Source organism: Anopheles funestus, chromosome X, assembly GCF_943734845.2.
Source record: "Anopheles funestus chromosome X, idAnoFuneDA-416_04, whole genome shotgun sequence".
In the NCBI taxonomy this organism is placed as follows: domain Eukaryota; kingdom Metazoa; phylum Arthropoda; class Insecta; order Diptera; family Culicidae; genus Anopheles; species Anopheles funestus.
The window spans coordinates 16,413,250-16,437,818 of NC_064597.1; the positions used below are offsets into that span (position 1 = coordinate 16,413,250).

At 38.3% G+C, this 24,569-nt stretch overlaps 2 long non-coding RNA genes across 5 annotated transcripts; one reads left to right on the forward strand and one right to left on the reverse strand.

Moving 5' to 3' along the window:
- The first annotated feature begins 1,984 nt into the window (after positions 1-1,984).
- Positions 1,985-19,491, forward strand: LOC125772000 (uncharacterized). Of its 4 annotated transcripts, none has more exons than XR_007419433.1 (5): positions 1,985-2,122; positions 3,404-3,439; positions 9,466-9,956; positions 13,806-14,097; positions 19,220-19,491. It is a non-coding gene; the product is annotated as an uncharacterized LOC125772000 (long non-coding RNA). The 4 variants fall into 4 exon arrangements; XR_007419432.1 differs by lacking the exon at positions 3,404-3,439 and adding an exon at positions 5,966-6,001; XR_007419430.1 differs by lacking the exon at positions 1,985-2,122 and having other exon boundaries at positions 2,173-3,439.
- LOC125772014 (uncharacterized) lies at positions 3,518-14,548 on the reverse strand. Its single transcript, XR_007419434.1, has 3 exons — positions 14,304-14,548; positions 8,427-9,171; positions 3,518-4,961 (listed from the first exon to the last, which is right to left on the reverse strand). It is a non-coding gene; the product is annotated as an uncharacterized LOC125772014 (long non-coding RNA).
- Positions 19,492-24,569: the final 5,078 nt, after the last annotated feature.

Consider the following 24,569-nt stretch of genomic DNA (forward strand, 5'->3'; position numbering starts at 1 on the left):
AGCTCATTTGTTTTTCATTATGCACAGGAGTATTGTGTCGGGTGGAGGACGGCAAGTGATAGAACCCGCGGAAAGGAAGTAATAGGAACTTTGGCCCGAAATTGACACCCGCGCACACAGTCAGCAGCAGCACCCTTGCATACTGTGTGTGACAATCGTGTCGGGAGAAGTCATCTCGTTTGCTGTGCCCCTGTCATCGGTCAAGCTCGTTAGGACGTACGAACAAACGGGCGACACATAAAAGGGAAATAAAAACATTAGAAACAAGAGCAGAAGGAAGCCATGAAGGGAGGAAGGGAGGGGGAGGGAAAAGAAAGAGCATAATGAAAAGCGGATACGAAGCGGGGGACGAAGACAAGGTTTCGGTTACAAAGTGTCCGATCCACCAGCACCAGGCAAACAATATTCGGCATACCGTGTGCGATCGTAATCGACGCACGATCATATACCGCTGTCGCTGTCCAAAAGAGTACGGACTTGGTTAATGCCTTCGTGTCATATGTCAAACGGACCGGGCATGTTGCCCATTAGAAGCGGCTGGCTTACTTTCCTGTAGCAAAACAGGCTGCATTTCAAACGCAACAGAACCCACAGGCTCGATTGCAACAGAAATAAAAGGCATGTAAATATATTCTAAAAGATGACCTCCAATTTGACGTCTGTCAGTAAGGTGATTAAAAAAGAATCGTTGATTAACGCGTTGATCTTGATCATAGGTCTTGTAATGCTAGCCGGCTAGACGGTTGACGTATTTGCAATTCTGACCTCACCAGGTGAAAATAGGGCAGTCGATACGCGTGCTGCATAACACACGGCAAACCGGTGACGGTGTTCTAGAATGGAGCGCGAGAGAGATACAGCACACATTAATCTCAACATCACATTTTTCATCTCTCTAATCATTTAACACACACACACACCAATTAGAATTAGCCGTATAGTATAAGCACATTTTCCCCCTTTTTTTCTCTCTCGTGCTCGTGAGTGACAACACAGGTTAATGTTTATGTTTATACGATTCGTAGTAGTAGCCGTAAGAAAATTACACTTTATTTTTTAATACCGTGTAAGCTACTTACAGCTACTCCTAATTATTGTACAACCCACTGAATTTAATTATGAACCAAACAGATAAATACGATCAACAGTAAAATATTGTAGCAGAAAGGACATTCAGAAATGCATCATATTTCCATCATCCTGTTGCAGACAAATTTTATTTATGATTTAAGAAATTTTTATAGTGTAATTATGAATAATTGTCACAATCAACATAAAATTTTGAATAAAACTGAATAAACAAGAAGAAATGACTTCCAATGTGTAGAACACCATTATAATTCGTGTAAGAACTATTATCGAAATTTAAAATGATGAACAGTGTGTGTTGAATGTGGCTTACGATAGAAAAAGATTTATGTGTGTTAAAAAAATCATAAAACGGTTCTAACCGTTAAAGGTTCATAACCACAGTTAGAGTAATATTTCAGTATGCCGTTATCAAGATTTCTTACAAAGAATTGAATGTGAAACAACTACAACTATTGTTCAAACATAAAATCAAATCAATCAAATCAATTACAATTCCTATCACCCGTTGTGCGTAAGATTATAACGAAGATTATCTGGAATATCTCTGGTCTGGAGGATCTCTGGAGGTGATTGTCAGTTCTAAATGATGTATTATTTTGTACAAATGATAGAGGCGACAATGAATGTGGTATGTACTTCATAGCAGAAATGATTTGTCAAATATTTCCAATTATTTCCCAAAGGCTCTTGCCTTCGCATCGGTGTACTACTGTAGTTGTGTGGAAGTTATACTAAATTGAGGATATTACTATGAGAAATGGGATAGATTCACCTGCTGCTAATTAAATAGGTGCAGTAAAATCCAATTCTACGTTTGCTTTCGCTCAAATTCGCAGGATTTGTTTTACTGTACCTAATTATTACGCATAAACAACATAAACCAAATGGCTGCTAAATATTACCAAAGAGTGTGTACATTGTTAACAGCACTTCTTTATTTCCCTGTGAAACCACTGTGAATCCATTTGCATGCAATTTTCGTTCGTTAGGATCAATTACAATTCCTCATCACCCGTTGTGTATAACGAAGGTCTCAACGATGATTACCGAGTACACCCGGGATAAGGTGTATCTGAATAGTGGGAGAAGGAAATGTCTCCCAATCGTGTAGCAGTAAATTAGTTTTAAATATTAGATTCTTGCATAGTAAATGATCGTAAGTATTCTTTGTCTCTGCGAAATACCGGTCGCCCAATGCATTCGTCAGTAGTGAAAATATCAACGATGTTGCTGGTCAAATGTGCCACTCGGTTAGTTAAGTACTCTCGTATGAAGTGTTACGCAGTACATATCTAACCCTGTAGTACCTTTCATCAATACTTCGAAGTGTGCGTATAAACGTTTCATCGTGTCAGTTGTTTTTATCTGAAGATTATTCTTTACGTGGCGAAAGTATTTTTTTAATAGTGAGTAAATGTGTTTTGACAGATAACTATAAAAATCGTGCTAAGTGCTTCGTTAGAGCTAGTATTGTTTCTATCTCGTTTATATCTGAAAGAGTTGTGTCGATATCCGAGTCTGACAACATAATATTCAGACAGTCTTTGACAGTCTGAGGTGTGAACAATCGAATGTGGTATGTTCTTTGTTACAGAAGTGGTGTAGCAAATATTTTATTTAATTACTACGCTACTTTTGTCACAAAATACGTTTCACCCTTGACTTCGGTGTGATCTTCGCGTAACGATAGATTATTAATGATAGCAAAGGATGTGATGTTGCTTTGTGTGCAGTGAAAGTGGAAAGTGACATCATATTCAACATAAAGACAAGTGCTACATCGACTAAGGAATCGACCCAAGATCGACTAGGAATCTCAGAATATCTCGTCTGGAGGCTCTCTGGAGGTAATTATCAGTTCTAAATGATGTATTGTTTTGTACAAATGATAGAGGCGACAATGAATGTGGTATGTACTTCATAGCAGAAATGATTTGTCAAATATTTTCAATTATTTCCCAAAGGCTCTTGCCTTCGCATCGGTGTACTACTGTAGTTGTGTGGAAGTTATACTAAATTGAGGATATTACTATGAGAAATGGGATAGATTCACCTGCTGCTAATTAAATAGGTGCAGTAAAATCCAATTCTACGTTTGCTTTTGTTCAAATTCGTATGATTTGTTTTACTGTACCTAATTATTTCGCATAAACAACATAAACCAAGTGGCTGCTAAATATTACCAAAGAGTGTGTACATTGTTAACAGCACTTCTTTATTTCCCTGTGAAACCACTGTGAATCCATTTGCATGCAATTTTCGTTCGTTAGGATCAATTACAATTCCTCATCACCCGTTGTGTATAACAAAGGTCTCAACGATTATTACCGAGTACACCCGGGATAAGGTGTATCTGAATAGTGGGAGAAGGAAATGTCTCCCAATCGTGTAGCAGAAAATTAATTTTAAATATTAGATTCTTGCATAGTAAATGATCGTAAGTATTCTTTGTCTCTGCGAAATACCGGTCGCCCAATGCATTCGTCAGTAGTGAAAATATCAACGATGTTGCTGGTCAAATGTGCCACTCGGTTAGTTAAGTACTCTCGTATGAAGTGTTACGCAGTACATATCTAACCCTGTAGTACCTTTCATCAATACTTCGAAGTGTGCGTATAAACGTTTCATCGTGTCAGTTGTTTTTATCTGAAGATTATTCTTTACGTGGCGAAAGTATTTTTTTAATAGTGAGTAAATGTGTTTTGACAGATAACTATAAAAATCGTTCTAAGTGCTTCGTTAGAGCTAGTATTGTTTCTATCTCGTTTATATCTGAAAGAGTTGTGTCGATATCCGAGTCTGACAACATAATATTCAGACAGTCTTTGACAGTCTGAGGTGTGAACAATTGAATGTGGTATGTTCTTTGTTACAGAAGTGGTGTAGCAAATATTTTATTTAATTACTACGCTACTTTTGTCACAAAATACGTTTCACCCTTGACTTCGGTGTGATCTTCGCGTAACGATAGATTATTAATGATAGCAAAGGATGTGATGTTGCTTTGTGTGCAGTGAAAGTGGAAAGTGACATCATATTCAACATAAAGACAAGTGCTACATCGACTAAGGAATCGACCCAAGATCGACTAGGAATCTCAGAATATCTCGTCTGGAGGCTCTCTGGAGGTAATTATCAGTTCTAAATGATGTATTGTTTTGTACAAATGATAGAGGCGACAATGAATGTGGTATGTACTTCATAGCAGAAATGATTTGTCAAATATTTTCAATTATTTCCCAAAGGCTCTTGCCTTCGCATCGGTGTACTACTGTAGTTGTGTGGAAGTTATACTAAATTGAGGATATTACTATGAGAAATGGGATAGATTCACCTGCTGCTAATTAAATAGGTGCAGTAAAATCCAATTCTACGTTTGCTTTCGCTCAAATTCGCAGGATTTGTTTTACTGTACCTAATTATTACGCATAAACAACATAAACCAAGTGGCTGCTAAATATTACCAAAGAGTGTGTACATTGTTAACAGCACTTCTTTATTTCCCTGTGAAACCACTGTGAATCCATTTGCATGCAATTTTCGTTCGTTAGGATCAATTACAATTCCTCATCACCCGTTGTGTATAACGAAGGTCTCAACGATTATTACCGAGTACACCCGGGATAAGGTGTATCTGAATAGTGGGAGAAGGAAATGTCTCCCAATCGTGTAGCAGTAAATTAGTTTTAAATATTAGATTCTTGCATAGTAAATGATCGTAAGTATTCTTTGTCTCTGCGAAATACCGGTCGCCCAATGCATTCGTCAGTAGTGAAAATATCAACGATGTTGCTGGTCAAATGTGCCACTCGGTTAGTTAAGTACTCTCGTATGAAGTGTTACGCAGTACATATCTAACCCTGTAGTACCTTTCATCAATACTTCGAAGTGTGCGTATAAACGTTTCATCGTGTCAGTTGTTTTTATCTGAAGATTATTCTTTACGTGGCGAAAGTATTTTTTTAATAGTGAGTAAATGTGTTTTGACAGATAACTATAAAAATCGTGCTAAGTGCTTCGTTAGAGCTAGTATTGTTTCTATCTCGTTTATATCTGAAAGAGTTGTGTCGATATCCGAGTCTGACAACATAATATTCAGACAGTCTTTGACAGTCTGAGGTGTGAACAATCGAATGTGGTATGTTCTTTGTTACAGAAGTGGTGTAGCAAATATTTTATTTAATTACTACGCTACTTTTGTCACAAAATACGTTTCACCCTTGACTTCGGTGTGATCTTCGCGTAACGATAGATTATTAATGATAGCAAAGGATGTGATGTTGCTTTGTGTGCAGTGAAAGTGGAAAGTGACATCATATTCAACATAAAGACAAGTGCTACATCGACTAAGGAATCGACCCAAGATCGACTAGGAATCTCAGAATATCTCGTCTGGAGGCTCTCTGGAGGTAATTATCAGTTCTAAATTATGTATTGTTTTGTACAAATGATAGAGGCGACAATGAATGTGGTATGTACTTCATAGCAGAAATGATTTGTCAAATATTTTCAATTATTTCCCAAAGGCTCTTGCCTTCGCATCGGTGTACTACTGTAGTTGTGTGGAAGTTATACTAAATTGAGGATATTACTATGAGAAATGGGATAGATTCACCTGCTGCTAATTAAATAGGTGCAGTAAAATCCAATTCTACGTTTGCTTTTGTTCAAATTCGTATGATTTGTTTTACTGTACCTAATTATTTCGCATAAACAACATAAACCAAGTGGCTGCTAAATATTACCACAGAGTGTGTACATTGTTAACAGCACTTCTTTATTTCCCTGTGAAACCACTGTGAATCCATTTGCATGCAATTTTCGTTCGTTAGGATCAATTACAATTCCTCATCACCCGTTGTGTATAACAAAGGTCTCAACGATTATTACCGAGTACACCCGGGATAAGGTGTATCTGAATAGTGGGAGAAGGAAATGTCTCCCAATCGTGTAGCAGTAAATTAATTTTAAATATTAGATTCTTGCATAGTAAATGATCGTAAGTATTCTTTGTCTCTGCGAAATACCGGTCGCCCAATGCATTCGTCAGTAGTGAAAATATCAACGATGTTGCTGGTCAAATGTGCCACTCGGTTAGTTAAGTACTCAAAATACGTTTCACCCTTGACTTCGGTGTGATCTTCGCGTAACGATAGATTATTAATGATAGCAAAGGATGTGATGTTGCTTTGTGTGCAGTGAAAGTGGAAAGTGACATCATATTCAACATAAAGACAAGTGCTACATCGACTAAGGAATCGACCCAAGATCGACTAGGAATCTCAGAATATCTCGTCTGGAGGCTCTCTGGAGGTAATTATCAGTTCTAAATTATGTATTGTTTTGTACAAATGATAGAGGCGACAATGAATGTGGTATGTACTTCATAGCAGAAATGATTTGTCAAATATTTTCAATTATTTCCCAAAGGCTCTTGCCTTCGCATCGGTGTACTACTGTAGTTGTGTGGAAGTTATACTAAATTGAGGATATTACTATGAGAAATGGGATAGATTCACCTGCTGCTAATTAAATAGGTGCAGTAAAATCCAATTCTACGTTTGCTTTTGTTCAAATTCGTATGATTTGTTTTACTGTACCTAATTATTTCGCATAAACAACATAAACCAAGTGGCTGCTAAATATTACCAAAGAGTGTGTACATTGTTAACAGCACTTCTTTATTTCCCTGTGAAACCACTGTGAATCCATTTGCATGCAATTTTCGTTCGTTAGGATCAATTACAATTCCTCATCACCCGTTGTGTATAACGAAGGTCTCAACGATTATTACCGAGTACACCCGGGATAAGGTGTATCTGAATAGTGGGAGAAGGAAATGTCTCCCAATCGTGTAGCAGTAAATTAGTTTTAAATATTAGATTCTTGCATAGTAAATGATCGTAAGTATTCTTTGTCTCTGCGAAATACCGGTCGCCCAATGCATTCGTCAGTAGTGAAAATATCAACGATGTTGCTGGTCAAATGTGCCACTCGGTTAGTTAAGTACTCTCGTATGAAGTGTTACGCAGTACATATCTAACCCTGTAGTACCTTTCATCAATACTTCGAAGTGTGCGTATAAACGTTTCATCGTGTCAGTTGTTTTTATCTGAAGATTCTTTACGTGGCAAAAGTATTTTTTTAATAGTGAGTACATGTGTTTTGACAGATAACTATAAAAATCGTTCTAAGTGCTTCGTTAGAGCTAGTATTGTTTCTATCTCGTTTATATCTGAAAGAGTTGTGTAGATATCCGAGTCTGACAACATAATATTCAGACAGTCTTTGACAGTCTGAGGTGTGAACAATCGAATGTGGTATGTTCTTTGTTACAGAAGTGGTTTAGCAAATATTTTATTTAATTACTACGCTACTTTTGTCACAAAATACGTTTCACCATTGACTTCGGTGTGATCTTCGTGTAACGATAGATTATTAATGATAGCAAAGGATGTGATGTTGCTTTGTGTGCAGTGAAACTGGAAAGTGACATCATATTCAACATAAAGACAAGTGCTACATCGACTAAGGAATCGACCCAAGATCAACTAGGAATCTCAGAATATCTCTCGTCTGGAGGCTCTCTGGAGGTAATTATCAGTTCTAAATGATGTATTGTTTTGTACAAATGATAGAGGCGACAATGAATGTGGTATGTACTTCATAGCAGAAATGATTTGTCAAATATTTCCAATTATTTCCCAAAGGCTCTTGCCTTCGCATCGGTGTACTACTGTGGTTGGGTGCAAGTTATGCTAAATTGAGGATATTACTATGAGAAATGGGATAGATTCACCTGCTGCTAATTGAATAGGTGCAGTAAAATCCAATTCTTCGTTTGCTTTCGCTCAAATTCGCAGGATGTGTTTTACTGTACCTAATTATTTCGCATAAACAACATAAACCAAGTGGCTGCTAAATATTACCAAAGAGTGTGTACATTGTTAACAGCACTTCTTTATTTCCCTGTGAAACCACTGTGAATCCATTTGCATGCAATTTTTGTTAGTTAGGATCAATTACAATTCCTCATCACCCGTTGTGTATAACAAAGGTCTCAACGATTATTACCGAGTACACCCGGGATAAGGTGTATCTGAATAGTGGGAGAAGGAAATGTCTCCCAATCGTGTAGCAGTAAATTAGTTTTAAATATTAGATTCTTGCATAGTAAATGATCGTAAGTATTCTTTGTCTCTGCGAAATACCGGTCGCCCAATGCATTCGTCAGTAGTGAAAATATCAACGATGTTGCTGATCAAATGTGCCACTCGGTTAGTTAAGTACTTTCGTATGAAGTGTTACGCAGTACATATCTAACCCTGTAGTACCTTTCATCAATACTTCGAAGTGTGCGTATAAACGTTTTATCGTGTCAGTTGTTTTTATCTGAAGATTCTTTACGTGGCGAAAGTATTTTTTTAATAGTGAGTACATGTGTTTTGACAGATAACTATAAAAATCGTGCTAAGTGCTTCGTTAGAGCTAGTATTGTTTCTATCTCGTTTATATCTGAAAGAGTTGTGTCGATATCCGAGTCTGACAACATAATATTCAGACAGTCTTTGACAGTCTGAGGTGTGAACAATCGAATGTGGTATGTTCTTTGTTACAGAAGTGGTGTAGCAAATATTTTATTTAATTACTACGCTACTTTTGTCACAAAATACGTTTCACCCTTGACTTCGGTGTGATCTTCGCGTAACGATAGATTATTAATGATAGCAAAGGATGTGATGTTGCTTTGTGTGCAGTGAAAGTGGAAAGTGACATCATATTCAACATAAAGACAAGTGCTACATCGACTAAGGAATCGACCCAAGATCAACTAGGAATCTCAGAATATCTCTCGTCTGGAGGCTCTCTGGAGGTAATTATCAGTTCTAAATGATGTATTGTTTTGTACAAATGATAGAGGCGACAATGAATGTGGTATGTACTTCATAGCAGAAATGATTTGTCAAATATTTTCAATTATTTCCCAAAGGCTCTTGCCTTTGCATCGGTGTACTACTGTAGTTGTGTGGAAGTTATACTAAATTGAGGATATTACTATGAGAAATGGGATAGATTCACCTGCTGCTAATTAAATAGGTGCAGTAAAATCCAATTCTACGTTTGATTTCGCTCAAATTCGCAGGATTTGTTTTACTGTACCTAATTATTACGCATAAACAACATAAACCAAGTGGCTGCTAAATATTACCAAAGAGTGTGTACATTGTTAACAGCACTCCTTTATTTCCCTGTGAAACCACTGTGAATCCATTTGCATGCAATTTTTGTTCGTTAGGATCAATTACAATTCCTCATCACCCGTTGTGTATAACAAAGGTCTCAACGATTATTACCGGGTACACCCGGGATAAGGTGTATCTGAATAGTGGGAGAAGGAAATGTCTCCCAATCGTGTAGCAGTAAATTAGTTTTAAATATTAGATTCTTGCATAGTAAATGATCGTAAGTATTCTTTGTCTCTGCGAAATACCGGTCGCCCAATGCATTCGTCAGTAGTGAAAATATCAACGATGTTGCTGATCAAATGTGCCACTCGGTTAGTTAAGTACTCTCGTATGAAGTGTTACGCAGTACATATCTAACCCTGTAGTACCTTTCATCAATGCTTCGAAGTGTGCGTATAAACGTTTCATCGTGTCAGTTGTTTTTATCTGAAGATTATTCTTTACGTGGCGAAAGTATTTTTTTAATGGTGAGTAAATGTGTTTTGACAGATAACTATAAAAACCGTTCTAAGTGCTTCGTTAGAGCTAGTATTGTTTCTATCTCGTTTATATCTGAAAGAGTTGTGTAGATATCCGAGTTTGACAACATAATATTCAGACAGTCTTTGAAAGTCTGAGGTGTGAACAATCGAATGTGGTATGTTCTTTGTTACAGAAGTGGTGTAGCAAATATTTTTTTTAATTACTACGCTACTTTTGTCACAAAATACGTTTCACCCTTGACTTCGGTGTGATCTTCGTGTTACGATAGATTATTAATGATAACAAAGGATGTGATGTTGCTTTGTGTGCAGTGAAAGTGGAAAGTGACATCATATTCAACATAAAGACAAGTGCTACATCGACTAAGGAATCGACCCAAGATCAACTAGGAATCTCAGAATATCTCTCGTCTGGAGGCTCTCTGGAGGTAATTATCAGTTCTAAATGATGTATTGTTTTGTACAAATGATAGAGGCGACAATGAATGTGGTATGTACTTCATAGCAGAAATGATTTGTCAAATATTTCCAATTATTTCCCAAAGGCTCTTGCTTTCGCATCGGTGTACTACTGTAGTTGTGTGGAAGTTATACTAAATTGAGGATATTACTATGAGAAATGGGATAGATTCACCTGCTGCTAATTAAATAGGTGCAGTAAAATCCAATTCTACGTTTGCTTTCGCTCAAATTCGCAGGATTTGTTTTACTGTACCTAATTATTTCGCATAAACAACATAAACCAAGTGGCTGCTAAATATTACCAAAGAGTGTGTACATTGTTAACAGCACTCCTTTATTTCCCTGTGAAACCACTGTGAATCCATTTGCATGCAATTTTTGTTAGTTAGGATCAATTACAATTCCTCATCACCCGTTGTATATAACGAAGATCTCAACGATTATTACCGAGTACACCCGGGATAAGGTGTATCTGAATAGTGGGAGAAGGAAATGTCTCCCAATCGTGTAGCAGTAAATTAGTTTTAAATATTAGATTCTTGCATAGTAAATGATCGTAAGTATTCTTTGTCTCTGCGAAATACCGGTCGCCCAATGCATTCGTCAGTAGTGAAAATATCAACGATGTTGCTGATCAAATGTGCCACTCGGTTAGTTAAGTACTCTCGTATGAAGTGTTACGCAGTACATATCTAACCCTGTAGTACCTTTCATCAATACTTCGAAGTGTGCGTATAAACGTTTCATCGTGTCAGTTGTTTTTATCTGAAGATTATTCTTTACGTGGCGAAAGCATTTTTTAAATGGTGAGTAAATGTGTTTTGACAGATAACTATAAAAATTGTTGTAACTGCTTCGTTAGAGCTAGTATTGTTTCTATCTCGTTTATATCTGAAAGAGTTGTGTCGATATCCGAGTCTGACAACATAATATTCAGACAGTCTTTGACAGTCTGAGGTGTGAACAATCGAATGTGGTATGTTCTTTGTTACAGAAGTGGTGTAGCAAATATTTTATTTAATTACTACGCTACTTTTGTCACAAAATACGTTTCACCCTTGACTTCGGTGTGATCTTCGCGTAACGATAGATTATTAATGATAGCAAAGGATGTGATGTTGCTTTGTGTGCAGTGAAACTGGAAAGTGACATCATATTCAACATAAAGACAAGTGCTACATCGACTAAGGAATCGACCCAAGATCGACTAGGAATCTCAGAATATCTCTCGTCTGGAGGCTCTCTGGAGGTAATTATCAGTTCTAAATGATGTATTGTTTTGTACAAATGATAGAGGCGACAATGAATGTGGTATGTACTTCATAGCAGAAATGATTTGTCAAATATTTCCAATTATTTCCCAAAGGCTCTTGCCTTCGCATCGGTGTACTACTGTAGTTGTGTGGAAGTTATACTAAATTGAGGATATTACTATGAGAAATGGGATAGATTCACCTGCTGCTAATTAAATAGGTGCAGTAAAATCCAATTCTACGTTTGCTTTCGCTCAAATTCGTATGATTTGTTTTACTGTACCTAATTATTTCGCATAAACAACATAAACCAAGTGGCTGCTAAATATTACCAAAGAGTGTGTACATTGTTAACAGCACTTCTTTATTTCCCTGTGAAACCACTGTGAATCCATTTGCATGCAATTTTTGTTAGTTAGGATCAATTACAATTCCTCATCACCCGTTGTGTATAACAAAGGTCTCAACGATTATTACCGAGTACACCCGGGATAAGGTGTATCTGAATAGTGGGAGAAGGAAATGTCTCCCAATCGTGTAGCAGTAAATTAGTTTTAAATATTAGATTCTTGCATAGTAAATGATCGTAAGTATTCTTTGTCTCTGCGAAATACCGGTCGCCCAATGCATTCGTCAGTAGTGAAAATATCAACGATGTTGCTGGTCAAATGTGCCACTCGGTTAGTTAAGTACTCTCGTATGAAGTGTTACGCAGTACATATCTAACCCTGTAGTACCTTTCATCAATACTTCGAAGTGTGCGTATAAACGTGTTATCGTGTCAGTTGTTTTTATCTGAAGATTATTCTTTACGTGGCGAAAGTATTTTTTTAATAGTGAGTACATGTGTTTTGACAGAGAACTATAAAAATCGTTCTAACTGCTTCGTTAGAGCTAATATTGTTTCTATCTCGTTTATATCTGAAAGAGTTGTGTCGATATCCGAGTCTGACAACATAATATTCAGACAGTCTTTGACAGTCTGAGGTGTGAACAATCGAATGTGGTATGTTCTTTGTTACAGAAGTGGTGTAGCAAATATTTTATTTAATTACTACGCTACTTTTGTCACAAAATACGTTTCACCCTTGACTTCGGTGTGATCTTCGCGTAACGATAGATTATTAATGATAGCAAAGGATGTGATGTTGCTTTGTGTGCAGTGAAAGTGGAAAGTGACATCATATTCAACATAAAGACAAGTGCTACATCGACTAAGGAATCGACCCAAGATCAACTAGGAATCTCAGAATATCTCTCGTCTGGAGGCTCTCTGGAGGTAATTATCAGTTCTAAATGATGTATTGTTTTGTACAAATGATAGAGGCGACAATGAATGTGGTATGTACTTCATAGCAGAAATGATTTGTCAAATATTTCCAATTATTTCCCAAAGGCTCTTGCCTTCGCATCGGTGTACTACTGTAGTTGTGTGAAAGTTATACTAAATTGAGGATATTACTATGAGAAATGGGATAGATTCACCTGCTGCTAATTAAATAGGTGCAGTAAAATCCAATTCTACGTTTGCTTTCGCTCAAATTCGTATGATTTGTTTTGCTGTACCTAATTATTTCGCATAAACAACATAAACCAAGTGGCTGCTAAATATTACCAAAGAGTGTGTACATTGTTAACAGCACTTCTTTATTTCCCTGTGAAACCACTGTGAATCCATTTGCATGCAATTTTCGTTCGTTAGGATCAATTATAATTCCTCATCACCCGTTGTGTATAACGAAGGTCTCAACGATTATTACCGAGTACACCCGGGATAAGGTGTATCTGAATAGTGGGAGAAGGAAATGTCTCCCAATCGTGTAGCAGTAAATTAGTTTTAAATATTAGATTCTTGCATAGTAAATGATCGTAAGTATTCTTTGTCTCTGCGAAATACCGGTCGCCCAATGCATTCGTCAGTAGTGAAAATATCAACGATGTTGCTGATCAAATGTGCCACTCGGTTAGTTAAGTACTCTCGTATGAAGTGTTACGCAGTACATATCTAACCCTGTAGTACCTTTCATCAATGCTTCGAAGTGTGCGTATAAACGTTTCATCGTGTCAGTTGTTTTTATATGAAGATTATTCTTTACGTGGCGAAAGCATTTTTTAAATGGTGAGTAAATGTGTTTTGACAGATAACTATAAAAATTGTTGTAACTGCTTCGTTAGAGCTAGTATTGTTTCTATCTCGTTTATATCTGAAAGAGTTGTGTCGATATCCGAGTCTGACAACATAATATTCAGACAGTCTTTGACAGTCTGAGGTGTGAACAATCGAATGTGGTATGTTCTTTGTTACAGAAGTGGTTTAGCAAATATTTTATTTAATTACTACGCTACTTTTGTCACAAAATACGTTTCACCCTTGACTTCGGTGTGATCTTCGCGTAACGATAGATTATTAATGATAGCAAAGGATGTGATGTTGCTTTGTGTGCAGTGAAAGTGGAAAGTGACATCATATTCAACATAAAGACAAGTGCTACATCGACTAAGGAATCGACCCAAGATCAACTAGGAATCTCAGAATATCTCTCGTCTGGAGGCTCTCTGGAGGTAATTATCAGTTCTAAATGATGTATTGTTTTGTACAAATGATAGAGGTGACAATGAATGTAGTATGTACTTCATAGCAGAAATGATTTGTCAAATATTTCCAATTATTTCCCAAAGGCTGTTGCCTTCGCATCGGTGTACTACTGTAGTTGTGTGGAAGTTATACTAAATTGAGGATATAACTATGAGAAATGGGATAGATTCACCTGGTGCTAATTAAATAGGTGCAGTAAAATCCAATTCTACGTTTGCTTTCGCTCAAATTCGTACGATGTGTTTTACTGTACCTAATTATTTCGCATAAACAACATAAACCAAGTGGCTGCTAAATATTACCAAAGAGTGTGTACATTGCTAACAGCACTCCTTTATTTCCCTGTGAAACCACTGTGAATCCATTTGCATGCAATTTTTGTTAGTTAGGATCAATTACAATTCCTCATCACCCGTTGTGTATAACGAAGGTCTCAACGATTATTACCGAGTACACCCGGCATAAGGTGTATCTGAATAGTGGGAGAAGGAAATGTCTCCCAATCGTATAGCAGTAAATTAGTTTTAAATATTAGATTCTTGCATAGTAAATGATCGTAAGTATTCTTTGTCTCTGCGAAATACCGGTCGCCCAATGCATTCGTCAGTAGTGAAAATATCAACGATGTTGCTGGTCAAATGTGCCACTCGGTTAGTTAAGTACTCTCGTATGAAGTGTTACGCAGTACATATCTAACCCTGTAGTACCTTTCATCAATACTTCGAAGTGTGCGTATAAACGTTTCATCGTGTCAGTTGTTTTTATCTGAAGATTATTCTTTACGCGGCGAAAGTATTTTTTTAATGGTTAGTAAATGTGTTTTGACAGATAACTATAAAAATCGTGCTAAGTGCTTCGTTAGAGCTAGTATTGTTTCTAACTCGTTTATATCTGAAAGAGTTGTGTCGATATCCGAGTCTGACAACATAATATTCAGACAGTCTTTGACAGTCTGAGGTGTGAACAATCGAATGTGGTATGTTCTTTGTTACAGAAGTGGTGTAGCAAATATTTTATTTAATTACTACGCTACTTTTGTCACAAAATACGTTTCACCCTTGACTTCGGTGTGATCTTCGCGTAACGATAGATTATTAATGATAGCAAAGGATGTGATGTTGCTTTGTGTGCAGTGAAAGTGGAAAGTGACATCATATTCAACATAAAGACAAGTGCTACATCGACTAAGAAATCGACCCAAGATCGACTAGGAATCTCAGAATATCTCGTCTGGAGGCTCTCTGGAGGTAATTATCAGTTCTAAATGATGTATTGTTTTGTACAAATGATAGAGGCGACAATGAATGTAGTATGTACTTCATAGCAGAAATGATTTGTCAAATATTTTCAATTATTTACCAAAGGCTCTTGCCTTCGCATCGGTGTACTACTGTAGTTGTGTGGAAGTTATACTAAATTGAGGATATTACTATGAGAAATGGGATAGATTCACCTGCTGCTAATTAAATAGGTGCAGTAAAATCCAATTCTTCGTTTGCTTTTGTTCAAATTCGTTGGATGTGTTTTACTGTACCTAATTATTTCGCATAAACAACATAAACCAAGTGGCTGCTAAATATTACCAAAGAGTGTGTACATTGCTAACAGCACTCCTTTATATCCCTGTGAAACCACTGTGAATCCATTTGCATGCAATTTTTGTTAGTTAGGATCAATTACAATTCCTCATCACCCGTTGTGTATAACGAAGGTCTCAACGATTATTACCGAGTACACCCGGCATAAGGTGTATCTGAATAGTGGGAGAAGGAAATGTCTCCCAATCGTATAGCAGTAAATTAGTTTTAAATATTAGATTCTTGCATAGTAAATGATCGTAAGTATTCTTTGTCTCTGCGAAATACCGGTCGCCCAATGCATTCGTCAGTAGTGAAAATATCAACGATGTTGCTGGTCAAATGTGCCACTCGGTTAGTTAAGTACTCTCGTATGAAGTGTTACGCAGTACATATCTAACCCTGTAGTACCTTTCATCAATACTTCGAAGTGTGCGTATAAACGTGTTATCGTGTCAGTTGTTTTTATCTGAAGATTATTCTTTACGTGGCGAAAGTATTTTTTTAATAGTGAGTACATGTGTTTTGACAGATAACTATAAAAATTGTTGTAACTGCTTCGTTAGAGCTAGTATTGTTTCTATCTCGTTTATATCTGAAAGAGTTGTGTCGATATCCGAGTCTGACAACATAATATTCAGACAGTCTTTGACAGTCTGAGGTGTGAACAATCGAATGTGGTATGTTCTTTGTTACAGTGTAGCAAATATTTTATTTAATTACTACGCTACTTTTGTCACAAAATACGTTTCACCCTTGACTTCGGTGTGATCTTCGCGTAACGATAGATTATTAATGATAGCAAAGGATGTGATGTTGCTTTGTGTGCAGTGAAAGTGGAAAGTGACATCATATTCAACATAAAGACAAGTGCTACATCGACTAAGGAATCGACCCAAGATCAACTAGGAATCTCAGAATATCTCTCGTCTGGAGGCTCTCTGGAGGTGATTGTCAGTTCTAATTGATGTATTGTTTTGTACAAATGATAGAGGCGACAATGAATGTGGTATGCACTTCATAGCAGAAATGATTTGTCAAATATTTCCAATTATTTCCCAAAGGCTCTTGCCTTCGCATCGGTGTACTACTGTGACTGTGTGGAAGTTATGCTAAATTGAGGATATTACTATGAGAAATGGGATAGATTCACCTACTGCTAATTAAATAGGTGCAGTAAAATCCAATTCTACGTTTGCTTTCGCTCAAATTCGCAGGATTTGTTTTACTGTACCTAACTATTTCGCATAAACAACATAAACCAAGTGGCTGCTAAATATTACCAAAGAGTGTGTACATTGTTAACAGCACTTCTTTATTTCCCTGTGAAACCACTGTGAATCCATATGCATGCAATTTTCGTTCGTTAGAATCAATTACAATTCCTCATCACCCGTTGTGTATAACAAAGGTCTCAACGATTATTACCGAGTACACCCGGGATAAGGTGTATCTGAATAGTGGGAGAAGGAAATGTCTCCCAATCGTGTAGCAGTAAATTAATTTTAAATATTAGATTCTTGCATAGTAAATGATCGTAAGTATTCTTTGTCTCTGCGAAATACCGGTCGCCCAATGCATTCGTCAGTAGTGAAAATATCAACGATGTTGCTGATCAAATGTGCCACTCGGTTAGTTAAGTACTCTCGTATGAAGTGTTACGCAGTACATATCTAACCCTGTAGTACCTTTCATCAATACTTCGAAGTGTGCGTATAAACGTTTCATCGTGTCAGTTGTTTTTATCTGAAGATTATTCTTTACGTGGCGAAAGTATTTTTTTAATAGTGAGTAAATGTGTTTTGACAGATAACTATAAAAATTGTTGTAACTGCTTCGTTAGAGCTAGTATTGTTTCTATCTCGTTTATATCTGAAAGAGTTGTGTCGATATCCGAGTCTGACAACATAATATTCAGACAGTCTTTGACAGTCTGAGGTGTGAACAATCGAATGTGGTATGTTTTTTGGTACAGAAGTGGTTTAGCAAATATTTTATTTAATTACTACGCTACTTTTGTCACAAAATACGTTTCACCCTTGACTTCGGTGTGATCTTCGCGTAACGATAGATTATTAATGATAACAAAGGATGTGATGTTGCTTTGTGTGCAGTGAAAGTGGAAAGTGACATCATATTCAACATAAAGACAAGTGCTACATCGACTAAGGAATCGACCCAAGATCAACTAGGAATCTCAGAATATCTCTCGTCTGGAGGCTCTCTGGAGGTAATTATCAGTTCTAAATGATGTATTGTTTTGTACAAATGATAGAGGCGACAATGAATGTGGTATGTACTTCATAGCAGAAATGATTTGTCAAATATTTTCAATTATTTACCAAAGGTTCTTGCCTTCGCATCGATGTACTACTGTGACTGTGTGGAAGTTATGCTAAATTGAGGATATTACTATGAGAAATGGGATAGATTCACCTACTGCTAATTAAATAGGTGCAGTAAAATCCAATTCTACGTTTGCTTTCGCTCAAATTCGTATGATTTGTTTTACTGTACCTAACTATTTCGCATAAACAACATAAACCAAGTGGCTGCTAAATATTACCAAAGAGTGTGTACATTGTTAACAGCACTTCTTTATTTCCCTGTGAAACCACTGTGAATCCATATGCATGCAATTTTCGTTCGTTAGAATCAATTACAATTCCTCATCACCCGTTGTGTATAACGAAGGTCTCAACGATTATTACCGAGTACACCCGGCATAAGGTGTATCTGAATAGTGGGAGAAGGAAATGTCTCCCAATCGTATAGCAGTAAATTAGTTTTAAATATTAGATTCTTGCATAGTAAATGATCGTAAGTATTCTTTGTCTCTGCGAAATACCGGTCGCCCAATGCATTCGTCAGTAGTGAAAATATCAACGATGTTGCTGATCAAATGTGCCACTCGGTTAGTTAAGTACTCTCGTATGAAGTGTTACGCAGTACATATCTAACCCTGTAGTACCTTTCATCAATACTTCGAAGTGTGCGTATAAACGTTTCATCGTGTCAGTTGTTTTTATCTGAAGATTATTCTTTACGTGGCGAAAGCATTTTTTAAATGGTGAGTAAATGTGTTTTGACAGATAACTATAAAAATCGTGCTAAGTGCTTCGTTAGAGCTAGTATTGTTTCTATCTCGTTTATATCTGAAAGAGTTGTGTCGATATCCGAGTCTGACAACATAATATTCAGACAGTCTTTGACAGTCTGAGGTGTGAACAATCGAATGTGGTATGTTCTTTGTTACAGAAGTGGTGTAGCAAATATTTTATTTAATTACTACGCTACTTTTGTCACAAAATACGTTTCACCCTTGACTTCGGTGTGATCTTCGCGTAACGATAGATTATTAATGATAGCAAAGGATGTGATGTTGCTTTGTGTGCAGTGAAACTGGAAAGTGACATCATATTCAACATAAAGACAAGTGCTACATCGACTAAGCAATCGACCCAAGATCGACTAGGAATCTCAAAATATCTCGTCTGGAGGCTCTCTGGAGGTAATTATCAGTTCTAAATGATGTATTGTTTTGTACAAATGATAGAGGCGACAATGAATGTGGTATGTACTTCATAGCAGAAATGATTTGTCAAATATTTCCAATTATTTCCCAAAGGCTCTTGCCTTCGCATCGGTGTACTACTGTAGTTGTGTGGAAGTTATACTAAATTGAGGATATTACTATGAGAAATGGGATAGATTCACCTGCTGCTAATTAAATAGGTGCAGTAAAATCCAATTCTACGTTTGCTTTCGCTCAAATTCGTTGGATGTGTTTTACTGTACCTAATTATTTCGCATAAACAACATAAACCAAGTGGCTGCTAAATATTACCAAAGAGTGTGTACATTGTTAACAGCACTTCTTTATTTCCCTGTGAAACCACTGTGAATCCATTTGCATGCAATTTTTGTTAGTTGTTCTTTGCAGTTGTCACTAGTTCGTTACGGATGGATTTGCTGTGTATTTAGTGTATGTGTATTTTGTAGACAAAATTCTAACATAATTTATATCAAAAACCGTTCGAAGAATGTTTTCTTCGTCTATCAATTTTATTATACATAATTTTAATGACATTTAAAAGGTTGAGCTGGTAAACCTCATTAGAAAGGTTTACAGATACGTCAAATTTTATTCTTTGCAATTGTACCTGTATTACATATTATTGAAGTTGTATGCTCATGCTTCTCGTGCACATACATACAAGCAAAGCTATGAGATGCAAGTTTGATTTTAAAACGATTTGCTAATGCACATCAAACTCTATTAAGCTGAGAAGTAAATAAATTGTAGGAGATTGTTTTCGGATAAATGCATTTTAATGTTTATGTATAATTAATTTAAGTAAGCGTAACAATGTTGCTGTTGGAGAGGTTTTTTTTCTTGGCTTTAACGACCTTACAGGCCACGCCGGCCATTTCTGGCTTACTAGACTTATTTTACCACGTAGCGGGATAGTCAGTCGAATAAGTTTGTTCGACATTGCGAAACGAAGTCCCTTCCTAGGTTGAAGCGATCATCTTCAAAAAAAAAACTTTAAAGAATTCCGCCTATATCAATCTACAATCTGTTACATTAAAATTCTTCGATCGGTGTTACTTTGTTAACATCTACCATATGAAAAATAATTCTGACAACTCGGAAATAGTGATATAATAACACAGCAAAGAAGCTGATCGTTTGCTGTTGTTTTGAGTGTGAACTTTTCGTAACATTTGCAATAGCAACGAGACAACGTGGGCGATTTGTCGTCTGCTGCGTGTTTCTCCAACCCACCCAACTCTTTCCTGCAAAAATTAGCCGGAAAACTTGGTTGCAAACAGCAGCGGAAGGCTCCATTTTCAGTGCAGATCAAACGGAAAATTACATTCCACATTCGTGTCTGCTCTGCGTTGACTTTTCTTTCTTTCGCCTTTCCTCACACAACCTTATCCATTCCGATTGCTCTTTCTGGCTCTACTTCTGAAAATAAAGACTCAGTCGGAAAGCAGCAGCAACTTGAATAGTCTCACTTTCCGAGGGCCACCCCCGGTGTTCAAAGGTGGGGAGGGGTGGAGAGATGATGGTCCGGTTGGGGTTGGGGTGGTTTGCCACTAAAGCGAGTGGAAAGCCGTTTCGCCGTTCGAGCGGAAAACGCGAATGAAGACGTTATTCGCGGTTCGACGATCGATTTGCGGTTTTTACTCGCGCTGCTTTCCTTCTACTTCTACATGTAGTCCATCCTATAACTCTTCATCCAACACATTACGGCTTTTCCTCTGTGAAGGAGAAAATCTCTTACCTTAACCTACCGTTTCCCTCCCCCTACGTATCCCCCACACCGTGGCAAGAAAACGCTGCCGGTGGCCAACCGGAGGGCTTATACCGGTTGCGCTTCGTCTCACCCGAACGATTACCCACCTAAGGGAAATAAGTGATCAGAGGAGTGGAGAGGGGAGGAGGAGGGGGGTTGAATTACAAAGAGGTAACAAAAAAAAAGAATGTTTTTTGCCGGTGCTGCAGCGTGTGCAGCGCAGCAGCAAAATACACATATTGGACGTTTTGTTGTTTTTTTTTGTAGCTAGTGCAAACCCACGGGCAGCGCAATTGGATGTATAGTAACGCGTCCGTGCTCGCCTTAGCTCTTGCGGCTCATTAACTTCGGATTTTCTACCGCCGAAACAAAAACCCTGCTCGGGCCCGCCAACAGTGACGTTCCAGTGGTTCACGCTCGTTCTCCACTGCTTGGCGTTTGCTTCCATTTGACAGCCAGAAGCAGGGTCTGTCAGGTTGCCGACCCGCGCAACAGTGTGTATCGCGAGATGCCAAAATATCTTAGCAATTGCGAACGCACAAACCTTTGTGTAGTGCGGTAAGCGTTACTTAAAGCGATTCATGCAGGGTTCTTTTATCATGCACTTCCCAAGGAAATACGTCCGATAAGATATGTAATTCTTACCGTGTAACTTAGAATTTTCCATATCGACTGCAATTACAAGAAGTTGTCCCTAACTCAATACACTTGTGTGTATTTACAGTGGTAATCTCGAAAATATCGTCTATATCTTCTTCTTCTTGGCCTACCCAGGGTTGAACATGTCGTGAAGACAAGGCCAAGTTTCCGATTCGTTTAACTCGGTCTATGGCTGCAGGCCTTCATCAACGGCTGCATCTGATCTCCGACAGGTTCGACTCCACCTGATCCACCTGTACCGCCAAACAGCTCAGCTAGCTCATGGTTCATTCTCCTTTTCGACACGTCCTGCTCGCACACACTTCCAAAGATAGCCCTTAGCATCCGCCGTTCGAAAATGGCGAGTGTATTGGCGTCTTCCATTAGATTAGTACAGCATCTCGTGCCCATAGAGGCGAGGGCACTTCGTTATCACCATACTGGCTGTTGAAGCTGTGCTCTACTCTGCTTCCTGCGCCTGGTTGTCTATCGAAGTAACATTTCCACCTGTAGATCACCTATCGCTCATCCGACACGATATCTCTTTCCTCTTGTCCTGGAAGCGTTGGGTCTGCTGCGTGCTCTGTAGTCTGTAGTTTTCCACGTTCTGCCGAGTCTCATGCGGGTACATTGGTTATTGAGGGACATCGCCACGAAGGTGCTGTCCTGCAGCAGCGCTTCCCCATCACATCAGTTTACCTCAGCCGATCCATGTTGATCCTTAGGGTGGGCTGATAGCTCACCTTAACCATAACCAGGAAATGGTCTGAGTCGACGTTTGCTCCACTATATGTCCGTACGTCGATAATATTCGAGAAGTTCCTTCCATCCATAATATCCGAGAAGTGCCAGGACAGAAAGGACATCCAGCCGCAACTAACGTGGAAAACAGACGCTGGCTGGGCCCTTTAGCCATATAACCCATCTTCCCAACGGGTTAGGATTCCCCGTATACACAAGCTCAGATGTTTGGAGAGATATCTTACCATACACCGTGGACGTATTGAGACGGAGTAGGCTATAGAGTGCCTATATTATCCTTCGAGATGCTTCAAATCCGTACCGATATCAGTACGGTATTACTACATGCACTGACAACAGAACAACATGGATAAATCGTACCCGAATTGTCGACGTTCCACTGTAAAACAGATTTGCAAATAACACAGTTCTTGTAGATTTAATGTGAAAATGAGATGAAAATATAGTTTCCCTTGTCGATTTTTACCGGGATAGAGATAATCCAGGTCGAACAAAAGAAGAAGAATAGCTAATTCTGGATACAATTATTAGATCGCAACAACCGATTATTTATCTCATCGACGATTATGATTTAAAAAATTGAAGATATTTTTTTTTCAAACCACAGGGCAATGGAGAACCCTGCAATGCAGTTACTCAACCGTAGCTTTAGAAATACGAAAGATTTGTAATGACCAAGTAACCGGTGTGTGTTTGCTAACGTTGAAGAAGGTTTAGGAACATTGGATTTGGAGGTTCTTAATAGGCAAGTAGCACTTTTTAAGATCCTACCTTCATGTGTAGAACTCATCTCGAGGACCCAATAGTACTGAATGCGCTTGCATACCATTACGGTTATTTTAATCTCGTCTCGACCTCAACGACAAAATCATCATCATTCTGCATGATGTGTGTGTGTGTTCTATTTGTCCAGATAGTCTACTTCATAGATCATGTACGAGATTCCCTGTACGAGAGTTTCTGGTTGTTTTACACTCAAACGATCAGAACAAGAAGGAAGATGGCAGGCGGGACTGGTAATGGTGATGGTGGTGGTGGTACACAACGATCCTGATGACAGTTGATGGTACGCTGTCAACTTGTTGCAAAAGATAAATATAATATGCCCCATTAGTGCCACCGTTCGAGCGCTCGTGATGGTTTCGATTTCCCCATTCGCATACGCTTTTTCCTTGTTTTTCTTTTTTTGCAAAGTGTATGACAAAATGGTAGCGCAAAACATAAAAAAAGATAAACCACATAGAAACAGAAACACCCCATCAAGCGGTTCATCCGCTGAAATTGAGCGGAAACGCACAAACACTGTACGGATTGTGTTCAAACGCGGACACGCACACTCGCAGTGCGACGGTAACTTATCAATCCACCGCATGCTGGGCAGCGACGTAAAGTCCTGCCGGTGCACACGGTATAGCTTCAACCTACCCCGCGCCCATACGAACGGTAACCGGCGAAGGAGATAATTAATTCGAGTGCGACACCCGTGCGCGTTGGCAAAAGGAGTGTATGGAGCACGTCATGGGTGCATAATAATCAAATCATTTCATCCTCTCTGATGCACCGGGGTAGTTTGCTTCGGCACCAGAAAAAGGGACTCCCTGTTGCCAATGGCCGGCCAAATTGGAAACACTCTTGGTTTTGGAGCTTGTGAAGGGGCGGTTGTGCTAGGAAGATTAGGTGAGACCACCCAATCGCTTGCACGCGCGTCCATGTTGTTGTGTACCTTTGGCAACATCTTTACGGAACGCATCAAAGGAAATTTCTAACAACAACAGAACCAGTAATAAGGAGTAGGAAGATAAAAAATAACAACCCTTCATTTTCTGTCTCACCGTCACCATCAAGCAACCCCCAACATCCTCTTGTAAAATGTTGTAATGGTGGTTATGTGAAATGCGCTGCCTTCAAAATGATATCGTGCGTAAATAAAATGTACCTAGCAAGCGCGTTTGTACTTTCTACCGTACCCGTACATAGTTGCTTTTCCCCATTGCGCGCACCGTATTTGACTACCAGCCTTTTTGACACCGTTCGAGTGAAGGGAGGGGGGGGGGGGGGGGGACGGGTAGGACAGCAAAGGGCGGACGATGGTCGAGACGTCCAGTCGGGCCCTAAACTCGCTACGTTTCGTTTGAATCGTGGTTACGGTTGGTT